The following is a 21,928-nucleotide window of genomic DNA, read 5'->3' on the forward strand; positions in this document are numbered from 1 at the left end:
CAAGAATTTGAAGAATCTGTGTTAAAAAGCCTTATCATTGTATGTCTAATATTAACAAATTGTTAGTGGTTGGTGCTCTTAATTAGGGGGCATGCTAAGTCGATTTTGTGCTTGGCGGTGGTTTCGGATTTGGTGTGTAGTAGTTTGGAGGACAAAACGGTGTGTATTTGGAGAGGGGTTCAGAAGGAGTATTCATGTTTAGCTGATGCACACCTTCACGACGTTGTTTTGTACTTTAAAAAAAATATAACTTTTTTTCACGTGTAGTTTCAGTCAGAAAAAAATTACATGTGACATGCTTGCATGCCCGGTTAGTGATCACGTAGGTAGTTAAAGATTACGAACTAACGGTAGGGACCTAAGACAAAAATTTTGAAATATTAGAACCCAATTCGAAAGAAAAATTTATAAAAAAATGTATTTATCAGGAACCAATAGTATATATAACCCTAATTAATAACCACGCATTTCTAGTACTAACTAACCTTGAAAATGATACAAATTGGCACATGAAATAAAAAGATTATATTGTATTTTTTATATAATTTTCTACAAAAAAAATAACATTACAAATCCTTTATTAATAAATAAGAAGATTTAAGAGAGTAGATTCTTGATTAGCTTCACAAACTAATTGAGTAAATTAAAAATTGATTATTATTAACGTTGATACCAATTAATGATACAAAAGCATAACTTATATTATTGGAATATCGTGAAATTGATTTAATATGGAAACGTTATGAACTAGAAAGCTCGAAGTATATAAAGATTCCCTTAAAATTTATTTATCATACCTCAAATATGATATATTAAAATAAAGAACTAATGGACAAAGAATTAATTGGGATATTAGTTTACCACAGATCATATAGGTTATTAAATTCTAAAAAAATATTAATATTCCATTACATCACATATATAGTATTTTTTATATATAAATTAAGGCTCTCTATAAATACATTATAGATATCCATTATAAAGCCTCTTCAAATTTGATACAATAATTAAGACTAATACACGTTACTAGATCAAAACAACAACACTTAAAGGGAAAATAGTTTACTATCGAGGAAGAAATTGACTTATAGACATATCATTAATAGATAATGGAGTGGAACCATTGATAGACTGACTTGAACTTGATTCTGCTTTTGGATCCTTTCTACCATGTAAGAAAAAGGCAGGTTCTTGAGGACTTGTATACAATGGTTGGTCTATCATCAGGATTTTGTTGAACGCATAATAAACCAATTTGAATGCATTTAATAACATCAATTTCTGAATAATTTTCTTTAGTACTAGGGCCTAGTATGCTGAACGGTGTTTGACCCCTCCACTGTCTCCAAACCTAGAAAAATTTGTCAAAATAAATTCCTAGTTAATCACGTCTACAAAATTGACTTAATATATGCATGAATGATCATTGAAAATGTAGCATATATAAGAAATTAGCAATAATGCTTAGGAACCAAATTGCTATATTATTATACTTACATAACTCAAGAGGCCATCAACAACACGATGTGGTTCGTAAGAACTTAGATTCTTTTTTCCAGTAATAATCTCCAAAACCATGACTCCAAAACTAAAAACATCTGATTCTTCTGAAAACTGTCCAAACATTGCATATTCTGGAGACATATAACCACTATAAAATAACATAAAAAGACAATGTTAATTTAGCCAAAACATACCTTTTGAAGAAGAAAAAAGGTGAAAAGGATAAGGAATTATATTGATCCAAACTTACTATATTCCAACAATTCTATTTGTACTCCCTTGGTCTTGATTTATTTCAATAATTCTAGCCAAACCAAAATCTGAAATTTTTGGAAACATATTTTCATCTAATAAAATATTACTAGATTTGAGATCACGGTGTATGACTTTGAGTCGTGAATGTTCATGTAAATAAAGAACTCCTCGAGCAATTCCGCCTATAATATTGGTCTTGATTCATTCCATCGAGCATACCTTTTTTTTATTTTATTATTTTGAAACATTTAGTTATTTTGAATCTGGTCCATTTTCCATCCACATTCATCCCATATCTTTGCAAATATATTTGCAACCACCTTCAGTAACAAATCACGTACCCATCATTTATCTCACGTACTGATAACTTCTTATCTCACGTCTGATAACTTCCTATCTCACGTTCTGATAACAAGTTGAGAGCTCTGTGATGGACAGACTCTATAATATTGGTCTTGATTCATTCCATCGAGCATACCTTTTTTTTATTTTATTATTTTGAAACATTTAGTTATTTTGAATCTGGTCCATTTTCCATCCACATTCATCCCATATCTTTGCAAATATATTTGCAACCACCTTCAGTAACAAATCACGTACCCATCATTTATCTCACGTACTGATAACTTCTTATCTCACGTCTGATAACTTCCTATCTCACGTTCTGATAACAAGTTGAGAGCTCTGTGATGGACAGACTCTATAAATAGGATGGGGTGCTCTCAATTTTGTATCACCAAACCCACTTCTCTATTCAGAAAAGTACATCCATATTTTTTACATTTGGTATCAGAGTCTATATGTACCTCTGTCTTGCTTATTGTGTCGTTCCTATGCGGAGTTTATTTTCTGAGTATATGGGTGTTATGTTTTAAGCCTCCTTAATTCAAAATAACATCAAAATTAGGAATGATATGAGTTTTCTAATTTTTCTATGATTTAAAACGTATTTTTGGGTGTCTAAAATGCATATAAAGATGTGGGTTTTTCGAAATTGAGGTAATATTTTTTTTTTACCCACTGCTCGAGGTTGAAGACGAAGTTTTGCAGGTTTTGTATACTGTCTTGGAATTGTTAATGTAAAATTTAAATTAACAATATTAAACAAAGCACAAGTTTGTCCAGTGGTAGATGTGATGTATATTACCTCTTTGTTATGGGTTCTAATCTTAGTGAAAGCTTTTTCTTCCTTGTTTTTGTTTTTTAATTAAATAAAAGGAACGCGAAAATGTTTTGGGCTGGTTTCAAACCCTCACCCTACAAGCATGAAAGGACTCCCTTTGCCAGTAAGCTACTGCAATTTAATTGTTTATTAATTGCAGTTCATGTGTATTTATAACTTTTGAAGGATAAATCATTTATGCACAAACTATTTAAAATTGTGTGTCTCTTAAGTTATGCTGAACATGCAATATTATGTTAAAGACTGGTATGCATTAGATTTAATCCTTTAAAGTTTATTACATGTTGAATGAATATACGTGCAATGTTATTTTGAATTGGTATACATGTAATTTTTATGATTCAATATTGAGCACATTTGCATTATTAAGTATGTTTATGCAATGATTATTTTTTAATGTTAAGTGATTAATATAATTTTATTAAATTAGAGAATAGCCACAACATCTTTAATTGAGTAAAATTATATGCTAAATTTATAATCACATTAGAAATATTAATTGTGATTAATCATATGTTATGTGATGAAATCTACCCACAGGAATTTTGTTATATTTGTATGATTAATTATGATAAAATATTAAATTATATTTCTTAATTTACCCACAGGAATTAAGGAAAAGAACATGATTTAATAGTTTTATCATAAAGTTGCATGATGAATCTAATTGAGTAGGACTTTAGCCCACAGGCAAGTTTTGTGTCACTAGATTCATATATTGAGACATGATTTGCATTGGCAAAACATGACATTTGTTTAGTCTCAAATTTTCTTAATGAGCATGTGTGTTTGTTTGCAGTTTCACAATCTATGAATATTTCTTGTGACCTTCTCATTTTGAAAGGTGATAATTATAAGGTTTGGAAGGAAAGAGTTCTCCTTCATTTGGGCTGGATGGATATTGACTATGCTATAAGGAAGGATGAGCCGCCGGCTATTACTGAAACTAGCAAACTTGATGTTGTTGACCTTTATGAAAGGTGGGAGAGATCTAATCGTCTCTTCGTTATGTTAATAAAAACCAACATATCCGCTAGTATCCGGGGTTCAGTTGACCAGCATGATAAGGTCAGAGATCTGTTGAAAGCCATTGATGAATAGTTTACAACCTCTGAGAAGTCGCTTGCTAGCACACTCATTATGCAATTCTCTTCCATTAAGCTTACTGGAACGAGAGGTGTGCGTGAACATATCATGCGCTTAAGGGACATAATGGCTCAGTTGAAAACCCTGGAAGTTACCATGTCTGAGTCCTTCCTGGTACATTTCATTTTGTGCACCCTACCTCAACAATATAAACCCTTCAAAATCTACTACAACACACATAAAGATAAATGGTCTATTAATGAATTGATGACCATGTGTGTTCAAGAAGAGGAGAGATTGATAATGGAAGAGGGTGAGAAGGTAAATTTGACTACTTCTACTTCTGGAAAGGATAGGAAGAAGTCTGTAGGCACCAATAAAGGAAAGATTCTGACTCAACCAACAATTAAAAAGGAGTCAAAGTGTTTCTTCTGTAAAAAGAAAGGACACATGAAGAAGGACTGCCCCAAATTTAAAAGTTGGTTTGAGAAGAAAGGTACACCATTTACCTTCGTTTGTTATGAATCTAATATGATTAATGTGAATCATAATACATGGTGGATTGACTCTGGTCCTACAATCCATATTTCTAATTCCTTGCAGGGTATGGAAAGCCTAAGGAAGCCAGTGGGAAGTGAGCAGTGCATCTACTCAGGGAGTAGGATGAGCTCGCATGTAGAGGCCATTGGAACGTGTGTCTTAGTTTTAAGTAGTGGCTTTAAATTACATTTGGAGAAAGTTTTTTATGTTCCTAGTTTCTGTAAAAACTTAATTTCTGTTTCTAAACTTGCACCTTTGGGATTTTATTTTAATTTTACAGACTTTGGTTTTAATTTACTAAATAAATTTGAAATTATTGGTTGTGGTCAATTGGTTGATGGTCTTTATTCGATTGAATTGAAAAATGACGCTACTTCTATGCGCGTTTCTGTTGGGTTAAAACGATGTATTGTGAATGAAGAATCCTCTATGTTGTGGCACCAGAGATTAGGACATACCTCTATTGAGAGAATCAAGCGATTAGTAAATGAAGGAGTACTTAGTACTTTGGATTTTGCTGATTTTGAGACTTGTGTAGATTGCATTAAGGGTAAGCAAACTAACAAGTCTAAAAAGGGTGCAAAGAGGAGTTCTAATTTATTAGAAATCATACATACAGACATATGTTGTCCAGACATGGATGCAAATAGTCCGAAATACTTCATAACCTTTATAGATGATTATTCACGATTATGTATCTCTACCTACTTCATTCTAAGAATGAAGCTTTAGATGCCTTTAAAGTTTTTAAGGCTGAAGTTGAGAAACAATGTGGAAAACAAATTAAGATCGTGAGATCAGATAGAGGTGGGGAGTACTATGGTAGATACACAGAGGATGGACAAGCACCAGGTTCATTTGCGAAATTTCTTCAAGAACATGGGATTGTTTCCCAATACACTATGTCTGGTTCTTCGGATCAGAATGGTGTGGCAGAACGAAGAAATCGAACCTTATTAGACATAGTGAGAAGCATGAGGAGTAATGTAAAGCTTCCTCAATTTTTGTGGATTGATGCTCTTAAGACGACTGCATATATATTAAACCGAGTTCCAACCAAGGTTGTCTCAAAGACACCTTTTGAGTTATTCAAGGGTTGGAAACCAAGTTTGCAACATATACGCGTTTGGGGATGCCCGTCTGAAGTAAGAATTTATAATCCACAAGAGAAGAAACTAGACCCTAAGACTATTACTGGGTATTTCATTGGATATGCTGAAAGGTCTAAAGGGTATAGGTTTTATTGTCCATCCCACAACACTAGGATTGTGGAATCAAGGAATGCAAAGTTTCTTGAAAATGACTTGATCAGTGGGAGTGATCAATTTCGGAACATTTCTTCTGAAAGGGATCACTATGAAGCTGAACCTTCTGGGACAAGTAATAGGTTGGTAGTCATTCCCACCCCTCAAGTTAAAATGGGTGTTAGACAACCAGTGATTGAAGTTCCACAAGTTGTTTAAAGTGATCATGTAGATCAAGTTGTTTGTGAGGAACAACATTATGATATTGAACAAACTGGTGAAGAACCAGTTGAACAAGTTCCTCAGCAAGATGACCAAACAACATTAAGAAGATCTACTAGAGTAAAAAAGACAGCAATTCCTAGTGATTATGTAGTGTACCTACAAGAATCAGACTACAACATTGGAGCCGAAAATGATCCTGAGACGTTTTCACAAGCCATAAGTTCTAAGGAATCAAATTTGTCGTATAATGCAATGAGAGATGAGATGGATTCTATGGCATCTAACCAAGTTTGGGATCTCGTTGAGTTGCCTGTTGGTGTAAAAGCCATCGGATGTAGATGGGTCTTCAAAACAAAGAAAGACTCAGAAGGTAACATTGAGAGACATAAGGCAAGACTTGCTGCTAAAGGATTCACTCAAAGAGAAGGAATCGATTACAGAGAGACCTTTTCCCCTGTATCTAAGAAAGACTCTCTTCGAGTAATTTTGGCATTAGTAGCTCATTTTGATCTTGAGTTGCATCAAATGGATGTGAAAACGACATTCCTGAATGGTGATCTAGAAGAAGAGGTTTACATGAAACAACCTGAGGGATTCTTATCTAGTGTTGGTGAGCACTTAGTCTGCAAGCTTAAGAATTCCATCTATGGATTGAAACAAGCCTCCCGCCAATGCTATTTAAAATTTCATGAGGTCATTTCATCATTTAGCTTTGAAGAGAATGTCATGGATCACTGTATATACCAGAAGGTCAGTGGAAGTAAGATTTGTTTCCTTGTATTATACGTAGATGATATTCTGCTTGCGACTAATGATAAGGGTATGCTATATGAGGTGAAACAATTTCTCTCAAAGAACTTTGATATGAAGGATATGGGAGAGGCATCTTATGTCATAGGCATAAAGATCCATAGAGAAAGATCTCGAGGCATTTTAGGCTTGTCTCAAGAAACCTATATCAACAAAGTTTTAGAGAGATTTAATATGAAAGATTGTTCACCAAGTGTAGCTCCCATTGTGAAGGGTGACAAACTTGCTTTGAGTCAATGCCCCAAAAATGATTTTGAGCGGGAACACATGAAAAATATTCCATATGCTTCAACAGTTGGAAGCCTTATGTATGCTCAGGTTTGCACTAGACCTGATATTGCATTCGCTGTTGGAGTCTTGGGAAGATATCAAAGTAATCCAGGTATTGACCACTAGAAAGCTGCAAAGAAAGTGATGAGATATCTTCAAGGAACAAAGGATTACATGCTCATGTACAGACAAACTGATTGTCTGGAAGTGATTGGCTACTCCGACTCAGACTTTGCTGGTTGCGTTGATTCACGAAGATCAACATCTGATTATATTTTTATGTTAGCCAGTGGAGCTGTATCTTGGAGAAGTGCCAAACAAACCTTGACTGCTACTTCCACTATGGAGGCTGAGTTCGTTTCTTGTTTTGAGGCTACCTCGCATGGTGTATGGTTGAAGAGTTTCATATCTGGCCTTAGAGTTGTGGACTCTATTTCTAGGCCATTAAAGTTGTATTGCGACAACTTTGCTGCAGTGTTTATGGCTAAAAACAACAAAAGTGGAAGTCGAAGTAAGCACATCGACATCAAGTACTTAGCCATAAGAGAACGTGTTAAAGAAAAGAAAGTGGTCATTGAACATGTCAACACTGAGTTAATGATTGCTAATCCTTTAACTAAAGGCATGCCACCAAAGAATTTTAAGGATCATGTAGTACGAATGGGACTTGGTTCCATGATGTAATTTCATTGTACGTACATTTGTTATTTTCAATGAAACTCTTATTCAGTTAGATATTTTCTCATATCGTTTTTTGCACATATTTATTTATTTCGAGAAAAAACATTCGGTTTAGATATAGAATAAACATATGGTTTATTCATTAAGTTGAGAGCTAGTGTTGAGAGACTCGATATATTGTGGTACATGGAAGATACTACTCATCATCAGAGGACCTATCGCCATGACTCATATATTATGTTTCTTGTTATGGTTGATGTTTAGTTAAATGGACCAAGTGGGAGAATGTTGGAATCCCACGTTGCATTCACGTCCCACGTTCTTTTTTTTTTGTTTTATTATTTTGGAACATTTAGTTATTTTGAATCTGGTCCATTTTCCATCCACATTCATCCCATATCTTTGCAAATATATTTGCTACCACCTTCAGTAACAAATCATGTACCCATCATTTATCTCACGTACTGATAACTTCTTATCTCACGTCTGATAACTTCCTATCTCACGTTCTGATAACAAGTTGAGAGCTCTGTGATGGACAGACTCTATAAATAGGATGGGGTACTCTCAGTTTTGTATCACCAAACCCACTTCTCTATTCAGAAAAAAATACACAATTTATTCAGAGTGAGTAAGGGTCTAGAAGAACAAAACTGTCTTTCAGGTTCGTGTGTGCGCCGCTTCCCGTTCAATTTGCAATGGCTGGAGGTACGCTCGTAATATTTTAATTTCCGCTGTTTGATCTAAATATGTCATTTAAATTGATTTGCATGTTTAGATCAGTATATGTATATTTTTACATTTTGGTCGTTGAGAATCTGCATGTTTAATTGAGAAATATAAGTGTGAAACATGTTTTGTAGTTTATAGGTTAAGTTAAATCAATGTAAGTATAAAACATGTTTTATAATCTATAAGTTGAAGGGTGTTACACACATACGTGTTTACTGTAATATAAGCACACACATGCATTTAATGCAAATAAGCGCACACATAGACACGCATGCAATACATCAATGTAAACATTAAATAATTAAGGTGTTTAAAGGTGGCAAGTGTCAAACCAAATAAAAAATAGTCAAGGCTCTTGTTTGGCACATATTCATAAATAAGTATTTTGTCTTGTTCTTCAATACAAAAGCCAACGAATGCCACAAGATTTTTGTGTTGAAGCTTGGCTATTAATGAAACCTCATTCTTAAACTCATTTGCACCTTGCTTAGAGCTTTTCAAGAGTTTTTTTATTGCTATTTGTCGTCCATCAAGAAGAACGCCCTGAAAATTAAAGCATTATTAGATGAAAAATAAGAACATAAAAGAACGTATATGCCACATTTTCTCACCTTGTAAACTTCCCCAAATCCGCCTTTACCAATCTTATTATCATGTGAAAAGTTGTTGGTTGCTGCTTCAAGTACATCCAAATTGAATTGCAGTGGCTTTAAAGTGGCACTTTCATGACCAACTGAATCAAATACGTATGATTGAATAGTAAAATTAATTAAGTTGCTAAAGTTCTTGAAACATAAAAGTTATATATTTAAAATGTTTTTCTTTAAATACGTACAATTTTCTCTAAGAATAGTATTAACACTCTTTCTTGCTTTCCTCTTTAGCAAATAGTATCCAAAGGAGAAGAGTGTCACTGAAACACTCGCGAGGACAATAATCAAGATCATTGTTCGCGAATGACCTTTTTATTTCTCTGCAAAACAATCAACATATGTTGCTCACATGGAATTGAAACAAATAATAAATCATGACAATTCATAATATGTTGCTATTAACTTAAGAAACAACTTGCTTCCTCCAAATAGTATGACTTGTTCTTTTTTTTCCTGCATACTATGGCCTGTTATTCTTTTTTTTTTTTTACTGCATAATATGACTTTTCTAGTATCTGCTACATTTTATGAATTAGCAAGTGCACACTTTGAGCAAGCTAGTGGTAGTGCTAAATAATCAAGCTAGTGGACACTTTGACCGGTTGGGTGACTGATTCTCGGGCTAATGGGTCAACTCAACTAGGCCAAGCTGAATTTGATAATTGTTCTGCCAAGTGTAAACTAACGTGGCCACAACAACACATAATATGCCTCATTAACATGTGTTTTGATGTTAGTAATTGACTAACGAACTAACTGGTGTCAAAATGGGCTAAGCCCGCGGGGCTAGTCTGATTAGCCTAATGTATGAGTCAGAGTGGAATGTGAAAATTCAAGTCCAAATTTATGTTGGTCTACCAGAAGTTTTATTAGCTTGACGTGGGCTGCCTAGCCCGTTGGCCATATTTATTTATTTTTGCAATTGGTAAAATTACCAATGTTAATTAGAGTGAATATTATGTGTCTATTCAATGATTATAGCTTAGTTGACAATAAACATTGAGCTTATGAGAAATGACCTAAGTTCGATCTCTGCAAAATATACTGTTGAAGATTGGTGAGAAGCCTTAAATATGACTAAGTCCAGCCCGAATCGAGTATTTACAGTTGTTATTAATAAAAAAATGATAAGATTGAGATTTGTAATTAATTTCTAGCACTTGTGAACCAATAAACCTAGGAATCTACATGCATTATTGTTGCAATTAATTGAACACTCTGTTTTGTTTCTATGATTAGGTACAATATTTTGTTACTTTATAGTACAAAAAATATTTCACAATCATTAAAAATATATTTATTAACTTGTTATATAAAATTTAAACTTTTTTTACTTTTTGTTTTTATATTTTAAAAGTGGATGACTCATGGACCAATCCATTTGACCTATAGCTTGTCACATGTTAGGCTAAGCTAGCAAATTAAATTTTAGCTTGTCACTAAACTAGCTCGGTCCTTTCCAACCCAAGAATGTGTTGTCCTATTAGAGATAACTTGAGTAGTCCAAATGGGCTAAACTCAACAACTTTGAACTTGATGGATAATCTTTCATTGCTTGGACTATTTTAAAATTAAGAAACTAAATTATCAACTTTTAGAATTTTAAGATGTAACATTGTTATTGATTTTAAGATGAAGGTTAGATCAATTCACAGTTAATAATAATTTTTAACTATTAGATTAATCTTATTATCGTAGATCATTTCATACCAAAACCTCCTAACTTTGTCAATTATCCCTCCAATCACCATTTGTCGTCACCAAAGGTGATTTTCAAAGCCAATGTTTCACTTTTTTTCTTCTTAAAATGGTGATTCCTTGTGATTAGATTGCCAAATGTATGTGGGCAGCATTCACCAACAATATACATATATAACAAGCCATGTCGGTAAGTCTAATGCTGTTATAATTAGTTGACTTAGAGTGATGAATGGACTAACATTTTTTTCAAGAAAAAGTTTTATTAAAAATCAAGTGAGAACAAGAGATGCTCACTTAGTAGGACAACATGAAAGTACAGAAAAGGCAAAATAGAATGTTGAAATTTAACCGCACTACCCCAACATCAACCTGTCAAAATCCCACCCAAGTCCAAGTTCAATATATGTGGAATTCCAATCCCATCCCAAGACTCATTGATGAAAAAGCTAGAAATACATCTCCCCTACTATGTTTTCACTCAATATTTTGTTTTACTTCCAAACACACCAACAATGTGATGCCCAATGATGAGGAGTGATATTCAGTTAAGTTATAACAATTTTAAGCTAGTTGATTTATGTGTTTGATAATGTTTAAATTTACTTTTGATAACTATAGTTTCACATCATCACTAACAAGTACGTGACAATTTCCCACTACTAAAATAATTGTTTATTACGACGCGCTAATAACTACGATCGGCTGCGACTGTCTTTGAAAATAACATAATGGCAGTATCGTAATTAAACGCATCACAATAAAGGCGGTTTTCACAAACCGTAGTAATTGAGCTGTGTACAAAGGCGATTTTGTCAAAAAACCGTCTTTAAACATTTACACTTTTTCTCGCGCTCTCATTCTTTCATTGGGCAGCGTAACCTTTTCACTTTCTCTCTCTTGTTGGGTAGGGGCACTCGCTTCGTCGCCTGGAATTCTTTGAATGGGCTCCTTCACTCCTCACAATTTCAAAATCCCTAGAAACAAATCACACTCCCCTTAATCCATCCTTTACGCTGCATTCTTTTCAGATCTATACCAACAATCGGAAAAATCGTCAGCACCAACCAACACAACATCAACTCCACCCCCTACGGTGCCACGTCGTGCGCCCTACAGCTCCATGTCGCGCACCCTATGCCGCAACCACGCCTCCAAGATGCTCCACTCCTCACGCGTCACCTCGGAGTCTAGGTTGAACACACTTTACGACTCTGAACAGCGGAGGTGATGTTTGGATCAACGAGAACCACTTTGGCATCGTGCGCCAACTTGGGGAAGGTGGCTTCGCCTACGTCTACCTCGTCAAGGAGGCTCCCAACGACTCTGCCACTGCCAGCCTCGCCAAGAAGCTCAAAGGCTCCTCTCATCTCTCCAGTCATCTTCCTTCCTTAACCTATTTCGATTCCCCTCACTGTTTTTCTTATTTATCTTCTAAAATTGACCTCGTTAGGCCTGATCTGTTTGATCTGTGTTGTTTTTTTCTCGATCTGTGATGGCATTTCCTTGGCCAAATGTTAGAATTGCCTCTCCGTGGATATTGTTTACTATCTACTATAACTTCCTTTTCCATTATAAATTTCTGGATGCATTTGTTTGAGAGCGTTTTCTGTGTAATATGCTCTTTGAATTGTTGGATCTCATCCTGTTTTTTTTTTTTTCAGGTTGATCCAGATATTAGCCTTTCTCTTAAACAGAACCCTGCTTCTTATACGCAATTTTTGAATGCTTCCTCTAGAGGGTTGCACAGGTATGCTGGTGAATAGTCGTGTTTTCTTATTAAATTCATTTTACCAGATGACAGGTTGTTGTCAGGTTTTCTTCTTGGTCATTACATTTTTTTTCTTAATAAAACTGATTTAGACTTGCTAGCAAGTTTCCAATGTGGAATTTGTATATTCAAAATTATTTCTCTATTAGACTTGCTTATGTTTGCTCTACATTTTGCACACAGAATAGGTTGTTAGTTGCAGGATTGTGTTTCTTTAGTTTTTTCCTCGCAATTTGTTACTTGTTCCTTCTTCACTAGTATTAAGTATTTTTGTATTCAACAGTATAAGTTTGTTGTGGTCATTTCCTTCTCTCATTTATATTCCTTTAAATTCAGAATGGGAACTGTATTCAGTTATCTTCCCATATCCATGGCAATTGAACCTGCTGCAGATGACTCAATACTTTCACTGCTAAGGGTTTTCTGGCCCATCTTGGAGAAATTTTTTGGCTCTGAGCATATGGAGAATGGGAATTTATCCGTAGCAGCTTGCCGAGCTCTTTCACTAGCTGTTCGATCTTCAGGTTTACCCACTTGAACACATTTGTTGACAGTTCATCAGTTCCCCTTGTGATAAATATAGTTTTTTAATGTGCAGGTCAACATTTTTTGACATTATTGCCCAAGGTGCTGGACTGGCTTTCAAAAAATTTTGTTATATTCCAAAGTCATGAGTGCTATATAAGAACCGGTAGGGATTTTTTATGATCTCTCGTTCATTTAATGCCCTATTATGCATATTCCAATATGCATGTCACTGTACTAGTTGAAGTGATAGTTAAATCTTAATGACTTTGGCAAAGTACTGGTACATGATTAATTTGGAAAGTAAAAAAATTGTGATTATTTTTATCTGGTATTTACATAGGCTTGTATCTTTATGATTGTCAATCAAGAAAGCATTATTTGATGCCATAACAATCTTATTTGTACTTGTTTCCATATTCTGATAATGTTATTGTGCTCCTTCTGGGATGTTGCAGTGAACCTTTACTAATTTCCTGATTCAAACAATATTTTCAGCTTCCATTGTCATTGAAGAATTTGGTCATCTAGAGGAGTACGGACCTTTATTTGTCACTTCTGACGACATTCCAGACATTGATAAGAAAAAGTAATTCATTTTCTTATTACTTCTGCCCCCTTTTTGATTAGTTTCCAGGCCTGATAATGTTGTTTTGCTGCCTGAAGTTTTTTATTGGGGGGGGGGGGGTCTTGATGTTCATATAAAATACTGATCAAGATTTAATGATTTTATATTGGTATACTATAAAATACTCATTCTTAGTTTTCTCTTGCATTTTGATTTTATGCAAATGTTGGATTAGTATCATGGATATTGCAGACAATGTATTCTCTTAATCACAGCTTATGATTAAATTGATTTTTTGCACTCCGCTTGGTTTGTGAGGTTTCCTCTATATGTTTTGTGAAAATGATGCTACAGTTTTAGTTAATACTTTAGTCATATTTATCTCAATGATTGACTGTTACAAAATGAACTGTATGTCCTCAGCCATAAATAATTGCTTATAGTCATTTATCTTACATGATTCACTGTTATAAATTAGAATGGTATGTTGATTGGAGCAACTACATCAATCGGATTAATCATGTAAGCCTCTCTTAAACTTTTTCATTTTCTTGTAAACGGGTCTAATTAATACTTGTCTTTGCTATGTTTCTCTCAATATGATTCTTATTTTGTACAGCTTTTTTTTATTGGTTTCAATGTATAATTTTTTGTCTTCTCTTTTTCTTAAAAATTAGAAAAATAGTACTGTTTTCAAATTGTAAAGAGTAGATAGGGTGAATGAAACAGAGAGTGAAAGTTACAACAACATATAGAAGCAAAGGTGCAGACCATTTTTTGCTTTCGTGTCATGATTAGGTAAGTCCATTTATTATATAGTATATAGTATAGTAGTATTTAATTTTCAGTAGCTAAATACTATTGATAGGCCCACTATTAATTGTTTAATTTTCCACTTATTATTAAACACAATAATGTTGTTGTACTCACAATTATGAAATTTTGACTGGTTTAGTTGCCAAATTTAAGTGGTGATATTTCCATCATGTATTAAGCCTGTGATTACAACTTACAAGTTGCTTTATTAGATGATATATAGTGTTGAATATGCTAATATGGCTATTATGGTAAAAACGATTTGGTATGCATTCTCAAGTGATTTCTTTGCAATTTGTGTGTGTGCGCTTATTCTACATCGGTTCAACAATAAACGATGTAGAAAATTTTCTCATTCTACATCAATTGACTGATAAACGAGGTAAAAACCCTTTCAATTCTACATCGGTTGACTGATAACCGATGTAGAAATCTTCCATTCCTACCCATTCTACATCGGTTGACTGAAGACCGATGTAGAAATCGCACCCATTCCTACCCATTCTACATCGGTTTCATCCTTAGAACTGATGTAGAAAGCTCACATTCTACATCGGCTGTAGTTACACAACCGATGTAGAACAGTCCCCATTTGAAGGCGGTCCTTCAACCGATGTTGGTATTCAACGATACTGGGTTATCACCACGCGTCATAACCGATGTAGAAAGCTCATTAGAATCGACGTAGAAGACTTTTTTTTAGTAGTGTCCAGTGAAAAAAAATATAGAAAATTAAATGTATAATAAATTTTTTTTAGGAACCAAAATTATATGATTATGAAATCATAAGAACTAAAATTGAATTTAAACTTAATATTTAACTATGTAATATGTAATGATTCATGTGAATCATAATGATCTTGAACCATAATTTTATGTTACTTCTATTATCTTCATAAACTATTTTAGAATTTAAACAATTTCATAAATGAAATTATCAATGTTTATTATTTTAAGAACTATATTGATTCACTCTAGTTCTAAAATATTGAAAAAAAATTAGAAAAAATAAAATATAAATACTTGATGAAGAAGGATTACCTGGGCTTGGCTGTTGAGCTCCGTCACGATCCCTGTAAAATTGGAACAATTCAAACCTGAGATTGCAACTCGGATATAGAACTCGTCCCCCTATTCCTACGCGAGACCATGGGATTTTTCCATTTATATCATCCAGACAACCCACACAATTATCGGTAGACAAATCCTACGTACATTGAGCAAGAGTATAAAGGGTTTGTAAATCATTCAACTTTGTTGATTTAGTCACATATCTCTCATTTCTATCCCTTGCCGCCTCCGTCACATTAACTAACGTCTTTGTTAATGTATAAGTGAAGAAATCTTGGTCGCTAGCGGGGTCGGAAGTAGTGATAAGATTCAAGATTTCAAAAGTTGGATTTTTTTCCACTTGGGAGAAGAAATGGCGATTAGAATAGCGAAGCATGCAGTGGCTGTACCAAATTACAGCCTCTTGAAACGAATTGCACTCTGTTGATATTTTTTGAGTTGCGTTGAGGATGCACTGTTGACAGAGCCGCGAGGGAAGGTCTCCGCGAAACATGAAGAGGCCATACACAGTGTCCTCCACACCTTCATAGTAATCCATGCGATTCATGGCATTGGAAGACATGTAAGAGAGGAGGGTCTCGAGATTCATTTTGAAAGCACTGTCAGTTACATTAGTTTTGCAATTGTGGTAAAGATAATTTGAATCTTCTGAAAATTGTGAATCTGAAGGAACCCACTCTCCCTCAGAACGATAGAAAGGGTACAATCCATACCTAACATTACAGTTGGGATATAGAACTCTCCCTCCTTGCTTCCCTTCACAGCACCACGGAAGGTCTCCTATCACTGTACGGAGATAGGTTCTGCAATCATTGGGTGACAGATCTGGAGTGCACTGAGCTAGACAATACAGTCTCTGAAATCCAGAAATGTTTGTTTGTCTTGTTGCAAACTTGTTACCGGTAGTGGGACGAGCTGCTTCATCTGCAGTTTCGTTCATGGCGTCAAACAATAAACGCATGAAGCTTTCCTGGTTTGAGATGTTGGCAGTGTTCAACAGGCCAACCCTGGGCCTGGTGTCCACAGTGGAGAAGAATGAACGGTTCGAATAATGAACCGTGCACTCGTCGTACCAAATCACAGCTTGCTTGGACAGTGAGCACTATGAGCGTAGTCGCTGGGTTGCGTTTATGACGCATTGTTGACAAAGCTGAGGAGGGACGTCACCCCTGCACGTGAACAGTCCAAAGACAGAGTTTGAGGGGTTTGCTTCGATGACTGTGGTGTTGTAGAATCCGGTGCTGCTGACAGCGTTTGATGTTAGGGAAGAAAGGAGGGTCCAGAGGTTTAATTGGAAGGTACTGTAAGCAGTAGTGTTGCCCCCGGAGCAATTGTGGAATAGATAGACAGGGGTGGAGCTTTCCTCCTCCTGTGCCTGAATAGTTGCAAAATTAAGGAAGCTAACAAGGGTAAAGAGGAAGAGAATCTTGTAGGAAGCCATGGATATGTGTTACCGAGTCTGCTATTTTATGGTTTATGGTTTGTAAGCAATTATTCGTGTGTTTCATGTTATGATGGTGAGCCGGAGTGCTGGGAATTTGTAGAAAGACTTCTATTGAAATTTAATTGGTGTTTGGTTTGGAAAAGTAAGTCAATGATAAAAGTCATGTGCGAAGGCTGGAAAATAATGAATGGATGGAAAAGTTCAGCATTAGATAAACACAGGACTAATGATAAAAATCTTTTTGAATTAGGAATGGCAATGAGCCACATGTTCCATCCTAAATCTGTTTCGATTTTGACGGGAAAAATTCAAATTGATTGGGGTTGGGGTTGGTTTCAAGTTTTCCCCGACAATCAAAGGGGATGGAGACAGAATTATTAATACCTGACCCTGAACTCGTCCCGCCAATAATTAAGTTATAAAAATATCTTTGCATATATATAAACACACTAAATCCTAAAATTATTAGATTGTATTTTACGTTAATGTTGGATTGAATTTTATATTGTCATGTACAATCTAAAAATATATTATAGTTAAGATTATATTTTTCATTCTATGAAAATTGTATTTTTTATAAGATTTTATAAGCATGTCGAGAGTGGAATAGAGAAAATCTGACCCGTCGGGGACAGGGATGAGAAGTAACAGTCCCATTGGATTTCGAAGGCAGGGGAGGGGGAATGGGGAGTCGAGGTCAGGGGCGGGGTGAACAAAACCCGACTCCAACCCGCCCCGTTGCCATGGCTACTTTGAATTAATGAAAAGAATTGGTTAACGGATGCATGAAATGGATTGTACCATAGATGCTTCCTTGAAATTACCTAATAGGTTGATACGGGTGAATTAAAGGCATCTTTAATGTAAGTTTTGTATATGGTTTTTTTTGTGGTTCTTATAATATTTTTTGTGATCCTTAAAGTGTCGTGTCACTTCTCATAAATTTATATAGAATTTTACTCTGATACTAAGAAAAATCAATAAGAAACTTCAAAAAATTCACATATTTATATTTTTTTTACTATAACTTAATTATTATTCAAATAAAATAATTATTTCCTTTTTATTTTTATACATACAAATAATAAATATAAATAATTGAAAAAAAATATTAAATATTAATTAAAAATCCAATCATATTAGTTTCAAAAAGAAAATTATTATTTTCCACAAAAACCCACCACCTACCACCTACTATAATTAAAAACAAAAAAAAAATATCACCCTGCTCCAGAATCTTCCTTCTCCTTTCCCACTGTTCCAACTTCATTTCTCTTTCAAAAACAAACAAAAATCACCCACTTCATTTTCCCATTCCTTCTTCCTTTCCATTTTCTCCTCTACCTTCATTTTTTCTCTCTCTTCACACAGTCTCGTAGAGTCACCGACTCCTCCAACCATCGTCACTCCTCACACATGCGGTCACCAGTGTTGCTCCTCACGATTGCAACCACTGTCTCGATTTCTTTGTCCCTTCACCGTGTTGATCCTCTCCACTGATGTCGTCGCTTCTAGCCACCGTTTCATCTTTATCGTGCCACCTTCACTGGCTCGAAAGTCAACCAGGTCGTCAATCTAGTTTTTCCCTTTCCCCCTTTATTAAAGATCTCTTCAATGGTTCATGAAGATCCTTTTCTCCCTTTTCCTCCTTTATTTTATTGTTTTGAATGAAATTTTTTTTGTTAAACTTTTATGAATTTTGGGATTATTGGTTGTTTTTTGTTTATTTGAGTTTCTATTCATTGTTCTTTTCTTGAGACAGTTATCTTCCCTCTGATTCCTACATGTGTTGAACTTGTTAGCTTAAAAAATATTTTTTTAATGCTAAGATATTGTTTTTTCATAAGAAACGAATCTAAAGAGTGAAATAATACATCCTACCACGTGAATTTGTTCCAATGCCAAAAAAAATTAAGAAATGATTTCTTCATACTAAATATTCCAAAAAAATCATAATTAAAGATACTCTAACGTAATAATTTTATTTTTGTTTATGTAAGTATAGTATACAGGGAAACATTTTTACATTCGTGGATTTGGGCCAACTTCTAGCTAGATCTGACAACAAAAGTCATAAAATGTCTTTTCTCTTTTCTACATAAAACAAAGAGACTTTACGGTGGGCAGTGCCATTAAATGGTTCACACATGCTCCACCACTCACTATTACAAAAAAGACTTTTTACGTCGATTAAAATACATATTCAACGTTGATTATTAACCGCCATTGTAGGAGACGTCATAGAAAGTTTGCACTTTCTATGACAGTTCAATAGACAATCGTCTTCTGTTTTGAGTGTTTTCTAATGCTGAATGGTATTTACAATCAATAATGTTGCACAAGGAAATTGCAGTGCATTCAACAAGGTAGATTCACAAAAAAAGACATAACCTTGTGCAACTTTCTGTGGAATTTTAAGCAATATTACTAAATGTGGCCCATTTATTAGACAAAAACTTGATCGTGAAATTTGACCTATAGCCTTTATTCAATAAAAAGCACCTTATGACTAGACTAGAACTAACCTTCTTCCAATCTTTCCCATATTTACTATAAGCTTCATAGAAATGCTCAAGCTCCTTCTTATTCCATTGTGGCCCTAACATGTCAATCAATTTTCTCTTCTGCAAATCATTGAAATTCAAAAAACAATTATAAGTTAAGAAATAGAATCCATAATGCCTGACCAAGTTAACCAAACTTTTTTCAATACCCAAGTATACATTGACAAAATGCTAAAAAAATATTATAATGACTTCTTGACAAGAGGACTCGAGCAAAAACAATATAGAGCAAAGGCAAAATTTCTTCCTTTGTTTCACCTTCTGAATACCAGGACTCACCTTCAGCCTATTTTTGCTAGCATTCTCTGTAATTTTGTCTTTACTAGATGTAGCCACACGAACAGTAGAAAACCTCTTATTTATGCTTCTAGATTTCCTAGAATGAGCCATAACTGATTTCCTTAATTGTCTAAAAATTACCAGAAAGGAAGAGAAGTAAGTAAAACAAAATGTTCAAAACAAATACAATCTAATTAAGTAAATACACTATAACAGTTTAGTCAAAAAAAAAATAATTGCATCCTACCACGAGAGTTGGAGAGACAAGAGAGCAAGAGAGAGAGAGAGAGAGAAAGAAAGAGAGAGAAAGAAAGAGAGAGAGAGAGAGAGAGAGAGAGAGAGAGAGAGACAGAAAGAGGAGTCATAGAAAAGAAGGTTCCATACTTGAGAATCTAAAGTTGTTCAAATTGAAAGGACAACTCCTTTCCCTTTACAAATAATGTTGCTGAGGAGTAACAGGTTCAAAACCCAGAAGATGCATCCTGTAAATTAAAAAAATATAACCTCAAGTTTTCTAATGAAGAATATAGCATATTTTATAATGAAAGTAGTAGTGGGTATTCACCAAAAAAAAAAGTTTGTTTTGATTGCATATATAATGCAGGCTTTATAGCTACAACTATAGTGCACCATATTTCAAAACACCACGATTCAAGCTATTAATGCCAACTTAATGTTGGACAAGTGGCCTCAAAAATCTTAAGATGGGGGGTTGAATTAAGATTTTACAAAATATTCTCCAATTAAAATTTCTTTACATATTTTAACCCAAGTCCCAAGATTCCTTTTAAAATTAATTTCTAAATAATAATTCAAATTAAACTTACTGAATAGAAATAATAAGCAACAATAAATAAAAGAGTTTGAGGGAAGAGAGAATACAAACACAGTTTTATACTAGTTCGACAAAGTCCGTTGCCTACGTCAAGTCCCCAAGAAACCCTCTTGGGGGTTCCACTATCTCGCAAATCCTTTACAATTTCTGAAATACACAAGGACAACCCTTCTTTTGTGTTCAGATACTTTACAACAAGAGACTTTCAGTCTCTTAGCCGTTTGATTAGAAAGAGAGGAAAAAGAAGATGATCTCTCTTGAAAGAGATAAATGTTTACAATGAAGCACTCAATTCCTTATTGAATGAAACAAGTGTTTGGCCAAGGAATTTTTCTGAAGATATGAAGATTTGTATTTGAGAGGATAAGAACGTTTTTACTTAGTGAAAACTCTCTAAGAAATTTGTGTCCCAAGTCACCTATATATAGGCCTTTGATGACCATTCAAAATTTAAATGAAAAGATGTGACTGTTGGGAATTAATTTCGAAAATCCTTATTGGTAATAGATTACCATAGTAGTGTAATCGATTACACAATTATTTTTCTGAAGAGTTATGACACTTTAATTTGAATTTTGAATTTTTAAGACTGGTAATCAATTACATGTTCTCTGTAATCGATTACACACTTTGAAATTTAAATTCAAATTTCTAGAGGCCATTTTAAAACATTCCAAACCTCTGGTAATCGATTACAAGCCTTGTGTAATCGATTACAAGTTTTCAAAAATATTTAAAAACATTTTAAAGCATTTCAGAAAGCATTTTGGCCACTGGTAATCGATTACAGCCTCTAGTAATCGACTACTAGAGAGTAAATCTCTTTTAAAAACAATTTAAATCAAATCCTTTGGCCAAACCTTTTGCTGTTTCAGCTTGGAATTTTCTTCCTAAGATTCTAGAGATTTTCTTGATCATATATCTTGGATTTCTTGGATTTTTTATGGATTCTTGTCTTGAATAAAACTTGAGAAGCGCGTTTCTTTGGCATCATCAAAATATCTTGAAGTCTTGCTTCTACACTTAAGAATCACTTTAGCTACAAAAAAATTTGTCTGTACTCTGAACTACATACTAGGTCAGGTGGTAACAAAGTTTACTAAGGCAAACTACAAGTTGAACACATTGAGCAGAAATTAGATTCTTAAAACTCAATTAGACCAAAAAAAAAGTTA

At 34.3% G+C, this 21,928-nt stretch overlaps 1 long non-coding RNA gene and 1 pseudogene across 1 annotated transcript; one reads left to right on the forward strand and one right to left on the reverse strand.

The window, feature by feature from the left end:
- Positions 1-1,065: 1,065 nt before the first annotated feature.
- On the reverse strand, positions 1,066-17,072 carry LOC114368613 (annotated as a pseudogene).
- Positions 13,514-14,534, forward strand: LOC114368614. The gene is made up of 3 exons (XR_003657371.1): positions 13,514-13,765; positions 14,223-14,266; positions 14,422-14,534. It is a non-coding gene; the product is annotated as an uncharacterized LOC114368614 (long non-coding RNA).
- Positions 17,073-21,928: the final 4,856 nt, after the last annotated feature.

The sequence above is a fragment of the Glycine soja genome, chromosome 9 (genome assembly GCF_004193775.1).
Source record: "Glycine soja cultivar W05 chromosome 9, ASM419377v2, whole genome shotgun sequence".
Lineage (NCBI taxonomy): Eukaryota > Viridiplantae > Streptophyta > Magnoliopsida > Fabales > Fabaceae > Glycine > Glycine soja.